Raw genomic sequence first — 19,452 nt, forward strand, 5'->3', positions numbered from 1 at the left:
TATTTTCCTGAATATCCAAATAATTTAACTTCGGGTTTAAAGGATACATTTTAAAGGATACTTTGTGTCTGGACAACTGGTTTGAAATACACTTGCAAACTTATTTTCTAATAAAAATAGCCTTCTAACTTGTCCACTCTGAAGTCTATTTAAATGCATAGACTCCAATATTTTTAGAAATAGCATATTGGGCATATAGCTCTCTGAGCTATAACTGGCAGCCAGCTAAAGGCAATTTAATATTCTCAGGCACCTAGCCTTAATTAACTATGATTCAGATGAAGGCTTATGATTTTTGTTATTGTCTTGACCGGTTAGTGAACTCCAGACTTAAAGAAAACTTCATTAGTGGATTGTGGAAATGACAGGTACAAAAATCTGATTGTCTGTATACATGACCATTCATCTACTGCAGTCATTTGTAGTCATCTACTGATGTGCTAGACTTATTCTAAGGAACTGAAGCTGCTTATTCACATTCAAATAATGTGTGAACAATTTACACACATTCCTTGCTGGCAAGGCTTTAGGAGTGAGGAGATCTGAATTTGACTATTGGTGAGGTTGAGTACTAGCAAACTCCTGAAACTAAATAAGCAAGTGGAAATTAGAGATGGTCAAGAATGTTTACATTTAGTCACATTTTAGGCTATTTTATTCTGGGAAATGGAAAAAGGATAGGATTTTTTTTTTTTACATAAATGTAAAACTAAGGAATGAAGTAGATGTTTTATAAACTTCTACAGGAACCAAAATCATTAAAGTGGACAGTATTATCTCTTTCTTACTTTCTAACTTCTTACCACAACAAACTCACTCACTCACTCACTCACTCACTCACTCACTCACTCACTCACTCACTCACTCACTCACTCACTCACTCACTCATAGTTATTATTCATTATTTGTATTACAGCAAAAACTAGAGATAGCATCTGAGAGTGGTGCCCCATTGTGACAGGCACAGCTTTTAACATTTTATTGAAGCTAATGTTGAGATAAGGAGATTTTGTACATTAGGGTGTCATGTTTGGATTTTATATATAAATACAAGTTTTGCTTATATACGATGTATATAGTATATAACTGGCTCCCTGCCTCTTTAAGCCCAGTGCTCAGCTCAGCAGAGTGGGGGTGGTAGCAGTGCAAGGGTGTGGCCGCTTTAATCACCACACAAGACAGTGGAGGGGGTGGGGTAGCGGGAGGAGGGGTGGTATAGCAGTGAGGCAGGAGATCCCCATCACTTTGTGTGAGCGAGAACGGGAGAGCTGGGCTGGGAATGGAGTAGGGGAGTCATACTGGGAAGAGTAGGAGGGAGCAGAGCTCTGAGGGTGGAACCAGGCATTGGACTGCAGAGAGCTGAGGGGGGCGGGGCAGAAGAACCAGTCTAGGAATGTAAAAGCGGAGGGGTGCAGGCAGGAGTAGGCAGGGACAACTGGGAGAAAGGAGCCCCATCAGGGGAACAGGACAGCTGGGGGGCAGAACTGGGCTGGGGACATCGGGCGGGGGGGGGAGAGGCAGAAAGGAGAAGGAGGACAGGAAGCGCACCTCCAGGAAGATGAGGGACAGGGGAATGATTGATCAGAAGGCCCTTGGGGTTTCTCTGGGCAGGGAGTGGAGTGGCTTGCAGTTTATTCCGAGGCGGGGGGGGGAATAAGAGCCAAGATATATTAAATGCAGGAGGGAAAATAAAACATGGAGAAATAAAGACTAGCCCAAGGTTACACAGTTGATCAGTGAGGAAGCAAGGAATGGAATTCAGTGCCCTAAGCCACACTGCTTCTTTGCTAGCATTTGAGTAACATTTTAGATGTGAAGATCGTAAAGCAGTCTGCCAGATTGAGTGCATCATTTTCCCCTGTTTTGCAAATGGGAAAATGGAGGTAGTGAGATGTTAAGAGGTTGACTCAAGAGAATACAGGAAGTGAATGGAAGAGCTGACAAGTTTTGACTACTTCTAGATTGTACAGTGGCCTAGCTACTGAATCTTGCTGACTCCTTTTAATAGCTATTTGCTGTATTCTTGCTTTCCTGCCATCTTTTTGCTGTTTCTTTTACTTTATATAATAAACACTGTCTGCCTTTGCTTGCTCTCCAATTGTAACTCTTCTGCCAGGTTAGCTCTCCACTTTTCTCCTTAGTTTGTTTCATATTGCTAGATTCATAGACTTCTAGGCCAGAAAGGACCATTGTCATCATGTAGTCTGAGCTCCTGTATAGCATGGGCCATATAACTTCCTCAAAATATGCTAAGAAAGCATTCTCTTTGTATGTCATTTTCAATTAAAGTATCTCAGGAAAAAAGTTTTCTTCTTGACAATGTAAATTAAACAACTTTTATTTTTAACAAATTTTCCACACAGGGAAAATTAGGTACATAAATCCTGGTGTATGGATTTGTCTTGGTTATGTTGTGCTTCATTGGGACCACAAAGCAGCTAGAAAACTAATAGTTCTGGGCCACTTAATGTTCCCTCATGTATAGAGGGAATCTTTGTGTGTTGTTGTGGCCCAGTGTCTCATCCTCCTCCTTGTTGCAGTCCTATGGGGTCATGGTCAACACATAGCTGTGCAACAGAACTTCACGGTGCTGGAAAAATCCATTGGGGAGATTGGCAGTCTTCAAGAATAAAGCTATCTTTACCTCACCTCTTGTACTGCACTGAGCTGAGCTCTGCCAGACCAAAGAATCTGTTCCTTCATATGTCCATGTCTGGATTTTAAATGCGGCTCTGGTTCTCAAAACAGATTGTTCAAACTCTCTCATACATAGACATCCACTTTTTTTTACATTATCCGTGGCTTAGATCTGCCCATTTTGCCACAATGGATGTAGATTTAGTCTCTCCTCCTTCATGTTCAGACTCCCCCATTAGATTATTTCTGTTCCACACGCTGATCACAGTTTACTCTGTCTCCTCAAAGAGACATTTCAGATTCACTAAGGGTGTGTCTAGACTACAGGGTTTTTTCAAAAAAAACTTTGCCTGCATCTAGAATGCTGCTGTGTTCTTTTGAAATTAAATCGAAAGAATGCAACAGTTTTTTCAACTGTGGAAAACCTCATTTCACGAGGAATAACACCATTTTTCGAAAGTGCTCTTTCGAAAAAAGGCATTATTGAATGCAAACAGTGCTTTTTCGAAAGAGAGCATCCAAACAGTGTGGGTGTTCTCTTTCAAAAAAGCGACTCTCGTTTTTGAAAATACTGGCTGCTGTCTAGACAATCTTTGTTGAAAGAAGCTTTTTTGAAAAATTATTTCAAAAAAGTCTCTTTTGAAAGAGGCTTGTAGTCTAGACGTAGCCTAAATTTCTACAACAGAGATCTGGGAATTTCAAATGAACTGAATTTTCACTAATCAGATCCTCTTAATCTGATGAATCTGCATTCCTTCTGGTTCTTTCAAAGTATGTATTAGTGTGGGCTAGTTCAATGCACCATCATTTCACATCTTCCACTAATTTGCCTCAGCAATGAACCAGAGTTGTCTAACCCATTCTTCTGTTCTTCCTGTTTCGTCAGACTATCCAGATGGTTGGAATCTGCAAGAAAAACTAATACTCTGAAAAATTTTGACGTAAGCTAATTTCCTGTTCAAAATGGGAAATAAATTCAAGATATTGGTCCCACACATTTTTATGATAGTAACACCCCACATGTTTTTTAATGGGATTACATTATTTGGAGAATTCATCAGAGAAAATCCTCAACTATTCATCCAAACTCACCAGTCCCCTTTCCTATTTGAGCTCTTTTGTTGGTGCTAGTACTGATGTACTCTTTCTTTTGGAACCAGTAAGTATTTTTCCAACTTCAAAGTTCAGAGGTCAGCAAAGATCCTCTGTCAACAACTCAAACAGCACCAACAGGGAATATAAATATGCCTGCTAAAAATTATGTAAAAAGTTATTTTTTCTGCTCTCCTTCTCTTCTCTGCGGAAGAATTTTGAATGTTATACAAAAAGCAAATCTTATTAAATGCCAAGAAATTTTTCTTCTTCATTCTTCTGTCCCACATTCCAGAGAATTTACATAACAAAATAAATATATCCAGACATGAGAACCTTATTTCCAGAACCTTCCCAGCATCATCCAGGTATAAAAATTTTTGAATGTCATACAAAAAGCAAATCATATTGAAGTCCAAGAATTGCTTCACCACGTCAGTCAATGCTTTTACCAGGTTGGCCAAGAATCTGCATTTAAAATCACTCTCTTAGAAATCATTTTTTCCCCTTTTTTCCTCCATATCCATGAAAGTGATTGTAAAGGGAATCATTTCCTTTATACAACAGGGATTATACTCTTTGAAAATTGCTTGTAAAGAATATTTCCATTTTGCGCAAAATGCTTCAAATCTGGAAATGCTTGATGGTTCAAGGATGGTCCCTAGAGTTCTACAAGAAACTGTGCAGATCTCATTGAATGGACATTAGCAAGATTGGCAGACCAGAAGCTAGTTCTGCCACTTTTGTTTCTATTTGCCTGACTACATATCCACCTTTTCAAAAGGATGGTGACAAATTGGAAAGGTTTCATAAAAGAACTGCAAGAATTATCTGAGGTCTGGGAAACAAGCCTGATGGTAGGACCCTACAGGACCCTATCATTTAGTGTACAGAATGGTTAGTTTTTCTATATTGGTGAAATTTGGGTGCTAGTTTGACACAATTGGGCCTGATTTTTCAGAGTATTTATTTGGATAGGATTTCATATGTTTAAAACACAGCACTCACTCTAGTTGTTGATATAAGTGCTCATCACTTGATAAATCAGGATCTAAACATCTCATGCTGGACATCCAAAAAATTAGAAGCAGACAATAAGTGGCCGGCTGTGAGATGTTTGGGTTAAGCGACTTGACCAGCATCACATAGGGACTCAGTGGCAGAGGCAGAGATAGCATTTAGTTCACTATGGCAGCATTCAATTGCCTTCACCATAAGATACTTTTCTTTGTTACAATACACCTTCCAATTTCCATAATAAATGATCAAGTTCCTACATACTCATTGCAAAACCTTTCATTTCTTTGCCACCATCCCATACCTTGCACTGAATGAGGTAGAGGTAATTATTAAAAATAGTATGTAATCATGTGATTAAAAATGTTGGGGTAAAGTTACAACAAACTGTTAACTCACTATATCGTACCATACATTTCTACTTATTAACAGTCAGATAAATATTCAAAGAACTTGGTTAAAGTTTTTATCTTGTTGGCTGGGGAGACTTCCTCTTCCAAGTATGCTGAAAAAGATGACCAAACATCTATCTGCCTATCCTCTTTCTGAATATGTACTTGATGGGGAAACTTTTTCATTGTAAGGATAGTCCATATTTTACTGTACCACAATTCCCTAGAAGTCATAATATGTATATGTAAACAACAGACACAAATATGCAGTCACACATATTTTTGAGGAAAGGTTACATTTTAGTTTTCTCAATTCCATATTGTCATTTTAAATAATTACTTGTCTGCTTTAGTTCCTTACTGGAACCCTTGATTCTGCACTGAAACAAGTAGTCCGCTTTGCAGCCATATGAGATCAGCGAACATTAAAAGAACCACAGGATTTTTGACAATTTATCTTCACAGAGAGACTCAGTTATTCATTCATACAAAGTAGTGAGCAGTAAGTTCCATTGAATTGCTCACATCTGACTGTGTGATGTCATAAAAGAAAATGCTCAGCAGGAACACATCCTGGGTAGCATTTTTCTGTGCTAGAAAACAGCACTAATCAGTAAAGAGAAAGCACATGTGCTCATTAACCCTTTTGTTTAGGTTTCTGAGTTGCATGTCATTTGAACACATTTAATTCCGAGTATATGTCAGATGCTATTTAATGAAAAAATCATGTATCAGTTTCAGTGAAGGCAGAGAAAACATGCATCCTATAAAGAATAGTATATTAAAATACACTTAAATTTGATGATGAACATATAGAAGAACTATGACAACTATTTTAGAAAGCACCTGTTGGTTACAGCAGTGAATACATTTCTCCCAATATAGTAGCAGAAGGATTATAGTAAATATGTGTGCATCATAGTGGTATATCTTTATGATCTTCAATAGCAAAAAAAAAAAAAAAAAAAAAAAAAATCCTAGCATATTATGCATACAAGGAATGTCTAGAATACCTACCATATTTTAAAATAGCAAAAAATAAAATTCACATTTAGAAGAACTGCAGACACAAGTGCAAGCTTTAAAAGAAAACAATAAGTTTATTTTAAATGGTTTCTTTTACAGTATGTCCTAACTGGCTTGTATTAAATATCAGGTTCCATCAAATGTTTATGTGATTCTTTTGGACTTGGATTTAAAGCCTAAGGAATTATCTTAGTTCCTAGAATGGCCCCCACAGAGGGAAATATAACTAAATATATTTACAAAGATATGTTTAAACTGACTTAATCTACAAGTGTCATGGGCACGTTATCACAAAGTCTTTTTATTTCAGCAGAATTCATTAATTCCCTGCCATGCAAGGGCTTTTGATCATGCACATACCAATACAAACCAAATCTTCCTAGTTTTTAAGTAACTTGCAATAAAAATGTGTTCCAACCCTTAAACTTAATACACAGAACTGTTATAATTGACAAGTAAAAATTTTCTTTTAAAATAAGCATGCACATTATTTACCAGCTTTCTGGTGTCAGAGAAATATTTAAAACAGTCATGTCATGGTCTGAGAGGCATAGGCTAGATCCTTAGCTGGCATAAACAGGGCTCCATTGAAATCAATGGGACTACTCTGATTTATGTTACCCGAGGTTCTTGCCTAATGTCTGGAGGTAGATTAGTTTCCCTGTTGCACGTCAGATTCGGTCAAAGGCAAGGCTCAAGTTTGGACTTGGTCATATCAAGATCACATAAGTTGGTAGAAAAGATTCCTGCTATCTGGAATAGCTGAGATCTGTGTTACTCTTAAAACTTTGGCCATTCCTGCTATTCTGACTTAGTACTTCTCCTCATCAGTACTTCTCCTAACCTAGGTTTTTGTAGAAGCAATCACTCAATATATACCGCATCAACAATGGTGTATGGAAAATGTAGGTGGATAGATATGCTTAGTTTTAACACATGAACCTTGGGCCTCCCTTTGGACCCCTTAGCATAAGAAGTTCTGTGATAAACAGTCATATTCCTACATCGTATAAGTTGACATAATTGCGGATGAAAATATTTCACTTTTTCCTAACACCTACAGGATTTTGAAATGTGAAAATATTTGGATAAATATTTCAAACATTTATACATCCATTCACTTCACATAGATATGCTAACCTTGGCTATGGTGAAAGAGACAAAATATACTATGGTTTCTTGTACATATCAGGTACTCCAGTGCTTTGGAGGACTACATTTTTTTGGCGAAGCACCCAAGAAGGAATCCTGGCTCTACTGAAGTCAATGGCAAAATTCCATTGACTTCAGAGCGGTCAGGAATTTAGTCTCGGTGTTCTTATGAATGCTGCTTCTGAAACAGAACTTTGATGTTTCCCCCTCACCAGGGCTATGTCTAGACTACATGCCTCTGTTGCCAGAGGCATGTAGATTAGACACATAGGCAAAGGCAAATGAAGCCACGATTTAAATGATCACGGCTTCATTTAAATTTACATGGCTGCCACGCTGAGCCGACAAACAGCTGATCAGCTGTTTGTCGCCTCAGCGCACTAGTCTGGATGCTCCCCTGCCGACATCAAAGCCCTTTGTTGGCAGCCCCGTTATTCCTCATGGGATGAGGTTTACCGGGGCTGCCGACAAAGGGCTTTGATGTCGGCAGGGGAGCGTCCAGACTAGCGCGCTGAGCGGACAAACAGCTGATCAGCTGTTTGTCGGCTCAGCGTGGCAGCCATGTAAATTTAAATGAAGCCGCGATCATTTAAATCGCGGCTTCATTTGCCTTTGCCAAAACAACAAATCTACATGGCTCCGTCGACGGAGCCATGTAGTTTAGACGTACCCCAGGACTTTGGGTACAACACTTTGGCTGCATCTAGACTGGCAAGTTTTTCCGGAAAAGCGGCCGCTTTTGCGGAAAAACTTGCCAGCTGTCTACACTGGCCACTTTGAATTTGCGCAAGAACACTGACGATCTAATGTAAGATAGTCCGTGTTCTTCCACAAATACAATGACTCTCCCATTCGGGGAAAAAGCCCTCTTGCATAAATGCTTTTGCGCAAGAGGGCCAGTGTAGACAGCTGAGAACCATTTTGCGCAAAAAAGCCCCAATGGCGAAAATGGCGATCGGGGCTTTCTTGCGCAAAACCGCGTCTAGATTGGCACGGATGCTTTTCGGCAAAAAGTGCTTTTGCACTAAAGCGTCTGTGCCAATCTAGTGATAGAAATGTAGCCGTGTTAGTCTGGGGTAGTTGAAGCAAAATGCAGGACAATGTAGCACTTTAAAGACTAACAAGATGGTTTATTAGATGATGAGCTTTCGTGGGCCAGACCCACTTCCTCAGAGGAAGTGGGTCTGGCCCACGAAAGCTCATCATCTAATAAACCATCTTGTTAGTCTTTAAAGTGCTACTTTGTGCCAATCTAGACGCTCTTTTCCACAAATGCTTTTAACGGAAAAACTTTTCCGTTAAAAGCATTTGCAGAAAATCATGCCAGTCTAGACGAAGCCTTTGTGTTATGAGTATAATGACACCTCACAAAGGATGCTCGGGCTCAGTTAGCCTGTTGATGAGCAAGAGGTGAAAATGTAATAAGTGGATACAGGGACTGTTTTATCTGTATAATTCATTTGAACTCTTTATGGTACAGAGGTGTTGAGATTAGAGTGTTCTTTATACGAACAATACTTAGATACAGCATGAGTGAAAATGAGCTTTTGAGCCTTACATCTGAACACTTGGGTTTTGTGGGTTTCTGATTCAAATTTGGATTTTTTCTGGTAAGCATTGCCATCACTTTTACTTCATGTGATTTTGCACCTCTTTGATTTTCTTTTAAGATTCAATTTAATTTGAATCAGTAATACAAAGACTGACCTTAAAAAAAGCCAATAATATTGTTTAAGCTCTGTTTTTGCTGATAGATTCCTGAGAACTCTGAGTAGGTTAGAGCCAGAAAGCCAACCATGTGATCATAGGTCTGTATGAAGTGTAAATAGATTAGCATAAACAACACTGCAATGCTTTGGCTATGTAGATATTGTGACTAATTATTAAATGTTTGGTGGGGCCTTTCATCTTATGAGCTTAGTGATCTTTTACATATTTTTGAGGGTCCAGAGTTTGCATGCTCTAGGAATGATGACTGGTTGTCTGTAAGTGGAACTGAAAATTTTCAGAGTCAAATGCAGGTCTAAAAATAATGACATGAAAACTGACAGGTGAATCTGTGTAATTAAAAACAGGGTTGATTCTTAAGAAATCTAAAGGGCAAATATAAAATAGAAAATATGAAATTGTCAATCTCTCTCCTCCACATGCTGTGACATTGCAGCTTCCAAAATAATTAGCAATGAGTGGTTAGGAAACAGAAAGCACATTGGGATAGATTCCATTTGAAAAGTTCACAATATACCTCGGAGTTAAGTGGTCTATAGTTTTATCTGTTTGCTTATCTTGTAAAGATTCAGATTGATCTTACCATTCCTTTTCAAATATGCTTTTTATGGAGAACTGAATGCAATTGCTATAATAAATGATCAAGTAGGACAGGACTGATAAGCCCTCAAAGATTAGATTAAATCTACTAAATAGGCAAGCTGTTATTGTCTATCTTTTGACCCAGTGGAAAGGAACTTTGTTTAACAGAGTAAAGAATACATCTTTATGATATATTTATGATATCTTATACTTTTCTGAAGCAAGTTAAACTCTATCAAAATTTAGATAAAGTTTTCTAATGGAAAGAGAGCCATTGCATAACTAAGTAAAATACTACAGGCAAATTCACTGAAATGACACATTGCTTCCTATGTTATATCTGTTCATGTTTACATTAGGGATGTGAAGGTATAACCAGTTAACCAGTGGGAGTCTGCGGGTGGAGAGCAGGGCACTATGGACTGGAGCTGCTCTGCCTGGACATAGGCAGGGACTGCTCTGGTCAGACTGGAATGGCCCCATCTGTGGCTGGGACAGGGCACAGCAGCCCAGTGTCAGGAGCAGCCCCCCTGCTTGAAGTCCCTTTAATTGGTTAACCAGTTAAACAATTAGTTTAACCAGTTAGACAATTAAATAAGATCTTACATCCCTAGTTTAAATATGAGCTCGTGGTGTAATACCATGGCCAAAGAGGATAATGCATTCCTTGGATGTAGAAACTAAAATACCGAGAGGAAGGAGGGAAGCTACATTATCTCTGTATTAGCAACTGGTATGACCACAACTGGAGTCCTGTGTCCAGTTCTGGAGTCCACAACTGAACATCAGTAATGGTGATAAATTGAAGAGGATTCAGAGAAGAGCCAGAAGAACAATTAAAGGATTGGAAAATATGACTTTCTAGAAGATGCACCAGTTTTGCTCAGGTCCTTAATGAAATTAATTTTTAATTGTTGGAAAATAAACCAAACATGCACATGCTTCCTTTAAATCACTGCTCTGGGGGGATGTGATGGGGATGAGGGGTTCAGTCCACAGCCTGGCCCAGGGAGAGAGGACTACCCCAGTCCTCTCTCGTTGCAGCTGCTTGAGCTGGGTGAGAAGCACCTCTCCATGGCCATGGCAGCTCCAGTGGGCACAGCCAGAGGAGAGGTGCATGTCTCTCAGCTGCAACACATCCAGGTTTGCCTGCCCCCTACGCTCCTGAGCCAAAGTAAGAAATGCAGCAAAATGCACTTTCCCTCTTGCTCTCTAATGAAGGAGAAGAGCCAGAAATGTTCCTGTACAGGTCGGGAGGGGGTGCTTCAGCCTCCCCTACTCTCTCTGAAGGGCACCTGGGTGTAGGAGGTTCAGGGATAGGGTAGTCCCTGGGGGTGCCCTCCAGCCAGCCCCTTTCATATGCCTGGTGATTTGGTCTCTTTTCTGAGAAGCAATCTCATTCCAGGCACTTCCCATTTTTCCTGGCACAACCAAACCCTCACTTGGTTTATGTGATGATAAAAGGAAGCCTTGTACCAAATTTGGGAAGGGGCAGTGATGCAGGATTGAGGGTAGGAGTGGGGGGCTCAGGGCAGTTGTGTGTGTGGGGGGAGGCTCAGGCACAGTGGGTAAAGTATTCAGAGAGAGGGGAGGGGTTCAGGCCAGGAGACTTAGTACAGGGGGCTGGGAAGTCAGTGCAGGGACAGGGGGGTTACGGCGACCACTCATGGGGGTAAGAGTGGCGCTGCTCTGACAGCAGTTCCTCTTCCTCTGGGGAGCTGGGGCTATACTGCTCTAGTGGCTTCACCTGACCAGCATCTCCTCCTGGGGCTACGCTTCCTGGCCCTTGGCTGATGGCTTCTTGTAGGGCAAGTGTAGTCGGCAAGAGTAAGTCTCAGGTCCGACATTGGGCTCTCAAAGTACAAAGGATGCCACACAGGTATCTGTCAAACACAAGTAGTTTATTTCCTGACAGCTAACAGTTGTGCCCCATAACTGGAAGAACAACATAACAAAGAAGCGGCATATCTTACATCCCTTCCTGCAAGCCTGGAACCCCGGGTAGACTGTGGACGAAGTGGGAGGTTGTCACAGCTTCCGAGGCGCCGGTACCCAAAACCCATCTGTGAGGTTCAGATTGCTGTGCTTTGAAGCAGTCTTAAATACAGTTTTTCCTACCTTGTTTTGCAGTTTGGAAATTTCCAGGTGTTATTCATTACGTGCTGATGTAGGGCTTAGCTGTTAGTTATCAGTCTGGTTCTGTTCTGGATCTACTTGTTCTTTGGTCCTGTTTACGTGATCCGTACATTAGGGTAAACAGAATTGTTTATGCGTTCTTGCCCTTTACCCTTATCTTATACTTGTTCTTGCTATACTGGCAACAATGCTTATCTCAAATGGCGTATGTTCCCAAAGACTTGCTTCTGGCTCATCAGTAGTAGGGAAAAAAAAGGCGGGGGGGGGGGGGAGAGAATGCAGGCCTCACCACCCCTAAACTAGCACATACAAAGTTCTTCCGCAATTGACCACTACAGCAAGGGTGGGGCCAGGGTTGGGCTGCCCAGACTTCTGGCTGGAAGCTGTTTTTGGGGTGAGGACTGGGTCTGGGATGCCCTCTCCTACCCCAGCCAGCAGGCAGATAGCTCTTTGTGGAGGCTGGGGCTGGGACTGGGGCTGTGCTACTTGTTGGATCTTCGAAGGAGGAAAAGGGGAAGGCTGCACTGCCCAGCCCCCTATGAAGTCGGTGGCTCCTTGTGGGGGGAGAGGGTCCTGGCCAACATGACTCCTCCAATCCAGCACTATGACCAAGGGCCAGGGGGAGGGGCTTGGTGGCAGTGGGACCAATTACTGAGGCCAGTAGTTGGCAATATAGAGAACCCTGATCACAGCTGGCCACTCTCTTCCTGCTGTAGCCACCCCCCCCCCCCCCCCCGAGGTCAATTGTCCCTGCACTCGCTGCCTCCTGTGACCATTGTGGAGCATAACTATCCCTCCTATCAGACTCCCTCTCTTTCTATGTTATGGAAGATGATAAAATTCCAAGCACATCACATTTTCTTGGGTAAACAAAACCTGCCCTACTTTTAGATAGGGTAAGAAGAAATTGCATACCAAAAGTGGTGGTTCTAGTGCTTACCATATAGGAGTTCTAGAACAAACGGACTCACAGATGGATGGACGGGCTCACAGACAGAAAGACACACACACACATACGCACTCATATATATAGGAGTGTAACGGCAGGTGTAACGGAGGTGTAACGGTAGTTCGAATTAGAAAACCTAATTCGAACTACCTACTCCGTGCCACGTGTAGCCGCGGGCACGGAGTTCGAACTACCGGGGATTAAAAAATGGCGGCGCCCAGCAAGATGCAAATGAAGCCCGGGATATTTAAATCCCGGGCTTCATTTGCAACTTCGATTGACTACATTAACCACCCTAGTTCGAACTAGGGTGGTAGTGTAGACATACCCTTCAGGTGATAGCAGATCACATCCTCTCATTTATACAAAATTTGACAAAGGGAAAAGCTTCAAGCATTCTTTGCCGTGTTTATATTGCTTACAGTACCATAGCTAACATAAGACTTCCACTACCATCACCAATAGATACTGGAAAATTACACATACTGTAACTTCATACAACTCACACTCTAACCTTATAGTGACCTTTTGCATTCTTGTATGAACAGATCAGTGCATCTGCTTGTTCCACAGTACAGATATTTGGGAAGTTATTTACTGGGGGGGGGGGGTAGTCTGTACAAAATTTGCATTGAAAGTGTAAGATGCATGAATTTGGGTCACATATTTCTTTTTAATATTTGTTAATGATGGAACTGGAAGATATGTGGGCATTATATAACTCAGCATCATTTCCTCAAAAATTTGCCTGGGAGATCTTCTGCATACCAGTAGATATTATTCTCTAAGGGGAATTTTCTCCCTCAAATGCCCCCAATAACTTCATTTTTAATTTGTATAGTTCTTTTACTGGATGGCCATGGCTGAAATTGGAACAGACTTGTGGGCTGACATTACTTGGGTAGTTCAGTTCTGCATATTTTCTTTTACTGCTTACTTAATTATTCATTGGTAAAGAAAGACTTTGTTAGGGAATAGTTAAAGTTGAAAGTGTATGTCAGTGGGTATCATGTTTAATAACATCCAAAAAAGCATTATAATTTCCATAGAATTATTTTCTTATGTCCCTTATATCCAGATGGGGAAACAGGCCACCTGCACCACTGAGTAAAAACCCAGTTAACATCTCCCAGTAGAACTAACAACAGCTGCTAATAGGGTGGGTTCACAGATGTATATCACCTACTTTGACTGAACACTGTCTTCCGGCATCATTACAAAATGCATTTAATACCAAATTAACATTATTGGAAGGTCATTGGCAATGAAACTATTGACTAAACAATGAGATTATTTTACAATCTTCTCATCATTTATTCTGAGCTTTCCCTACATTTTTGAAAATGTTACTGGACATGTATGTGCATCTCCAACCTTGCCCCTTCCCCTCCCCCCCCACCAGCCATCAATCCTCCCCTCAATAACATGGATACATATTTCCATGAAGAGCTCTCCGTGTGGTTTTAAGCAAAGGGATTTTAAGCAAAGTGTTTCAGAGCTTGCTCAGCTCCTGCTTTCTGCCCTGGGTAGGAAAATCCATACTGGACCTAGTAGTCCAGTCCCTGAAGATTCCTCAGTTTTTGCATAACTTCAGGACAGATTCAAGGCTTTGGATAGTTTCCCCTCTTCCCCATGACTTCATAGTTGGAAGTATTTTCTGGTTTTGCTAGTAATCTTGATTAAATTATGTATGCACATTTTTTACAAGGGACACTGATGAAAGCAAAAGCAAGTCAAGCAACTCAAGAAGTCTTGTTTGGGGATCTGAAATATTTTTCCAGTGTGCTATGGGGAACATTTTTCAAAAGTGAAATCAACATGAAAATAGTCAGTTTCACAAGTGTGAAGCTAGCTTGCTTTCAAGTCTTTTATGCCTGTTGAACTAGGCACCTAAAAGCAACCAGGCAACTAGATGCACTATAAGACTTGTAAGAAAGTGGACCAGAAATCCAGTCCCTATTGTGTCCTGAAGTTACTGAGCTTTATTCCTTTAACTTATGACTTAATATGGAAAAAAGTCGGAGTAAAAATGTTTGTTGCAGCAGCAGGCACCAGCCCTTCTTGAATATGTGAAAGTAAGTAGCACATAGTGAGAGCTACCATACATAAAATAATTCAAATAAAAATACCAGAGACAATGTAAACATTTTACACCTTTTGGTAAATGAATCTTAGAGACATAATTCCTATGAAAAATAGGTGAAAGCACCAACACTACAGAAGGAGATGGAGTATGTGGCAGAGTTAGATCCTTCATGATTTTTAAGAAAGATGAGGCCAATCCTTTTAATGACTTCCAATAATTCCTTATTACATATACATAATGTACATTTTCAAGAAGAGAAACAGCTGTACTGTAAGGGGAATGGGTGTGACCCCTATATTTAAATTGAATTACACTTTCCAGATTTCTATAAAAGAATTTGGCGAACTTTCAACAGAGCTGAACACCCCATTTTCACATTGAGAACAATAGGAACTTGTCAGGACTAAGCAGTTTTGAAAATCAGGCCATGTTATTTAGGTGCCTAAATAGAACTCAAGCTGAGTTGACAGTCCAGCTCATAAGGGTGAACAGGTAAAAGAAAAAATACAAAAAAATATCTGGAGATGATTCTCCATTCCATTTTACAAGTGTTAGAGCAGTGTCACTCTGTTGATATCAGGAGAGTCTCACTGGAATAAATGTTATGTAATAGAAACTCAGGCTCCAAACTCATAGTGGCAAAACCATAACATGTATTGGACCCCCCCCCCCCCCCCCACACACACACACACCCTGTAACTGGAATAACACAAAGTATTTTCTTCCATAGCTTGTTTGCTTTTGAGTTGTTACCTCAGCCCTGGTCTACACAAGGGAGATATCCCCTTAGTTTGTAATAACAAGCAGAGTGTCCACGTTACCAAGTCCGCTATTTCAAAATAACTCCTGCTTTCCATGAGGAATAACGCTTATTTCAAAAGACCAGTAGTGTGGATGCTCCACTGCTGCTATTTCAAAATAACTACTCTCCAGAGTAATTCATAGTAATTACTCCCCAGTGCTTCCTGGGGCTCTAAATCAAGGTAGCGCATCCAGATCCAGGGAGCCTGCCTTGGACTAATTTCAAGGCTTCCCTGAAGTGTGGATATGCTATTTCAAAATAGTTATTTTGGGAGTTATTAGTTCAAAATAATATCCTAGTGTAGACATGTCCTCACTGTCCTGTCCACCCACCACCCTAAAGAAGAAAATACTAGAATTCTGGTTAGTTTGTTTAATTCATGTGGTTGTAATACTTGGGAAAACTTTATGGTGTCAAAAGCTTTCAGACTCACTTTTAGCCTTTATGGTTGGACTGCTGTTAATTGTTCTAATCTCTAAGGGTATGTCTACACTTGCACCCTCTTTCGATAGAGGGATGCAAATGAAGACATTCGAAATTGCAAATGAAACCGGGATTTAAATATCCCGTGCTTCATTTGCATATTTGCGTTATGGCACTATTTTGAAATAGTGCTATTTTGAAATAACAGATGCTGTTAAGACACGGTTATTTCAAGAAAAAACCCTTCTTTTGAAATAACCCTTATCCTGATACAATGAGGTTTACCAGTTATTTCGAGAGAAGGGTTATTTCGAGAGAAGGGATTTAAATATCCCGTGCTTCATTTGCATATTTGCGTTATGGCACTATTTCGAAATAGCTCTATTTTGAAATAACAGACTCTGTTAAGACACAGTTATTTCAAGAGAAAACCCTTCTCTCAAAATCACTGGTAAACCTCATTGTATGAGGAATAAGGGTTATTTTGAAAGAAGGGTTTTCTCTTGAAATAACCACGTCTTAACAGCATCTGTTATTTCAAAATAGCGCTATTTCAAAATGGTGCCATAACGCAAATATGCAAATGAAGCATGGGATATTTAAATCCCGGTTTCATTTGCAATTTCGAATGTCTTCATTTGCATCCCTCTGTTGAAAGAGGGTGCAAGTGTAGACATACCGTAATTAAAATGTGAATAAAAATTGCTAATACTTTTCACTGGGTGACTGTACCTTTATAATTTTCTACACTTTTACAGGAAGGTAGAATAAGTATTCTGAACATTAGTGAAACATAAATTTGCAAACAAGCTAAAAAAAAACAAGCTGAAAACAAACTGGAATAAAAAGAGGCTCCCAAAAGGAACAAAGTTATAAGGCAAGCTAAAAATGTGGGTGTTCCCTACACCACAAGTGCATTGCCAGCAAGACACAGATGTGTATAGTATATGAGCCAATGAAAAAAAAAAGTGATCATAGTTAATGCTTTTGAATACTCCAGAATGGCTTAAGGTTGACTAGGCCAAAAAAGAGAGTAAGTGTGTGTGTGTGTGTGTGTGTGTGTGTGTGTGTGTGTGTGTACATGTGATGTGACCTGGCCAAAAGTGATGTTGCACTGTCCAATTTAAGTGGTGATTATAAGAGAGGCCATCCTCAACCTTGAAATATTTTTTCCTGAGGTGCACTGCTTCAAGGACTGGGGCTGTAAGGGATGTACAAGACACAAGGACTCAAGCACTAGGAGAGTATTCTGTACATATTTTTTATTAGAAACAAAGAGTATTAGTTTAATTGTCTAGTTTTTAAGCTTTGTACTCTTGGTTTTCAGTCAGGCAGATCCACATCAGATACAGTTCCTTTGTTTTAATGAAAATAGTTCTACAGTGGTCTATACTAATGGTCCATAACAATATTGTAGATAATAGCGATACTGCTATGCTTTGGGTGATTGCTATAGAATTCTGCACTATATTTGGATATAATAATAACAGCTGCTCTAGAAACTCCTGGGTCTCTATTGGGTACAATGCGTATAGAAAAAGTCTGGGTCTCTATTGGGTACATTCCTGACTAGCCTATCTAAGGCAGTAAGGTAGTGCTCTTCAATTAATATGTTCAGAAAGACCATTTCATGTTGGCATTCACTCTACTTCTGGTTGTTAACATTAGAAAGCATTGCCCTGTCTTTTTAAAGAGAGCTTTATGTCATTAGAATACATTCAAGAGCCCTTAAACTTTATGTACCTATTAAAAATCTTATAGTTGAATAGTGACAGGCATGACACAAGAAGAAATATGAAGAATTAAGTTATGTATCACCTATAATGCAATGTACAGGTTGAACCTCTCTGATCCAGCAACATCCGTAGTCAATTTGGTTTCCAATAACATTGTCTTGCAGTTTTCAAACTTAAGCACTGATTTAGCTGTGCCAAAACAGAGCACTACTCCAAATTTATGTTTTATGTCTTTCTGTAGAGTTTATTGAGAAGCAATCCTATTCCAGGTTCAGCCTATTTTTCTGGCTCAACTTGGTTCAGTCTCTTTCAACATTCACTCAGTTATGTCAGTTTTGAGGCCTATACTTGCTTTGGTGATTCTATTTCTTTTCTGTATGGTTTTATGAGAAACAATCTCATTCCAGTCACATCGCATTTTCCTGGCACAACCAAATGCTCATGTTGCTTAAGTTATGATAAGAGAAAGCTGTATACCTAATTTGGTGGTCTGAGCTCTTACCATTTAGGAGGAGTTCTTGATCAAACAGACAGATAAATACTCTAAATATCTAGTAGTTTACAAATACATACATTGTAAAAAAACCAACCAAACAAACAAATGGAAGACACAGCATTTTTTTCAATTAACCTAAAAAAAGTACTATAGTTGAATCTCTTTATCATGAAAGGTGAACTTGTAAATGTAGAGTTAAGTATAAAACTGCATTCAAAATTAAAACAATATAAAACCTTAGAGTATACAGTCTACTCAGTCCTACTCCTTATTTAGCCAATCACTCAGGCAAACAAGTTTGTATATATTTGCAGGAGATAATGCTACCTTCTTCTTGTTTGTTGTAGCTGGTGATACAAGATATTTATGACCCACAAGTGCTAATGATCCATAGTGCCCTTCATGCTTCAACCACCATTCCAGAGGACATGCATCCATGCTGATGTTGGGTTCTGCTTGCTAACAATCAGAAGCAGAGCAGATCAACACATATTCATTTTCATCATCTGAGTCAGATGCCACCGGCAGAAGGTTGATTTTCTTTTTTTGGTGATTTGTGTTCTGTAGTTTCTGCAGTGGAGTGTTGCTCTTTCAGTACTTCTGAAAGTATGCTCCTCATCTCTCTCAGATTTTGGATAGTCCTTCAGATTCTTAAACATTGGCTCAAGTGCTACACTGTTTTTAGAAATCTCACATTGGTACCTTCTTTACATTTTGTCAAATCTGCTGTGAAAGTGTTTTTAAAATAAACATGGTCATCATCCAAGACTTCTATCATATGTAATAGACAGCAGAATGAGGGTAAAACAGAGCAGGAAATATACAATTCTCTCTCAAGTAGTTCAGTCACAAATTTAAATAATGCATTAATTTTTAATGTGCATCATCAGCATGTAAACGCATCCTCTGGAATGGTGGCCAAAGCACAAAGAGGCCTACAAATATTTAGCATATCTAGCACATAAATACATTTGCAATGCCAGTTACAAAAATTCCATGTGAATGTCTGGTCTCACTTTCAGGTTTCATTATAAATAAAAAGAGGGCAGCATTATCTCCTGCAAATGTAAACAACCTTGATTGTCTTAGCAATCAGCTGAACAAGAAATAAGACTAAGTGTACTTATAGGCTTGAAGGGTTTACATTATGTTGCTTTTGAGTGCAGTTATGTAACATAAAAAAAATTTATGTGTATAA

At 39.7% G+C, this 19,452-nt stretch overlaps 1 protein-coding gene across 9 annotated transcripts in view; it reads left to right on the top strand.

Moving 5' to 3' along the window:
• NAV3 (neuron navigator 3) overlaps positions 1-19,452 on the top strand; it is a 569,112-nt gene that overhangs the window by 287,951 nt on the left and 261,709 nt on the right. The window lies entirely within an intron of this gene.

This window comes from Pelodiscus sinensis, chromosome 1 (assembly GCF_052426305.1).
Source record: "Pelodiscus sinensis isolate ZL-2025 chromosome 1, ASM5242630v1, whole genome shotgun sequence".
NCBI classification, from domain to species: domain Eukaryota; kingdom Metazoa; phylum Chordata; order Testudines; family Trionychidae; genus Pelodiscus; species Pelodiscus sinensis.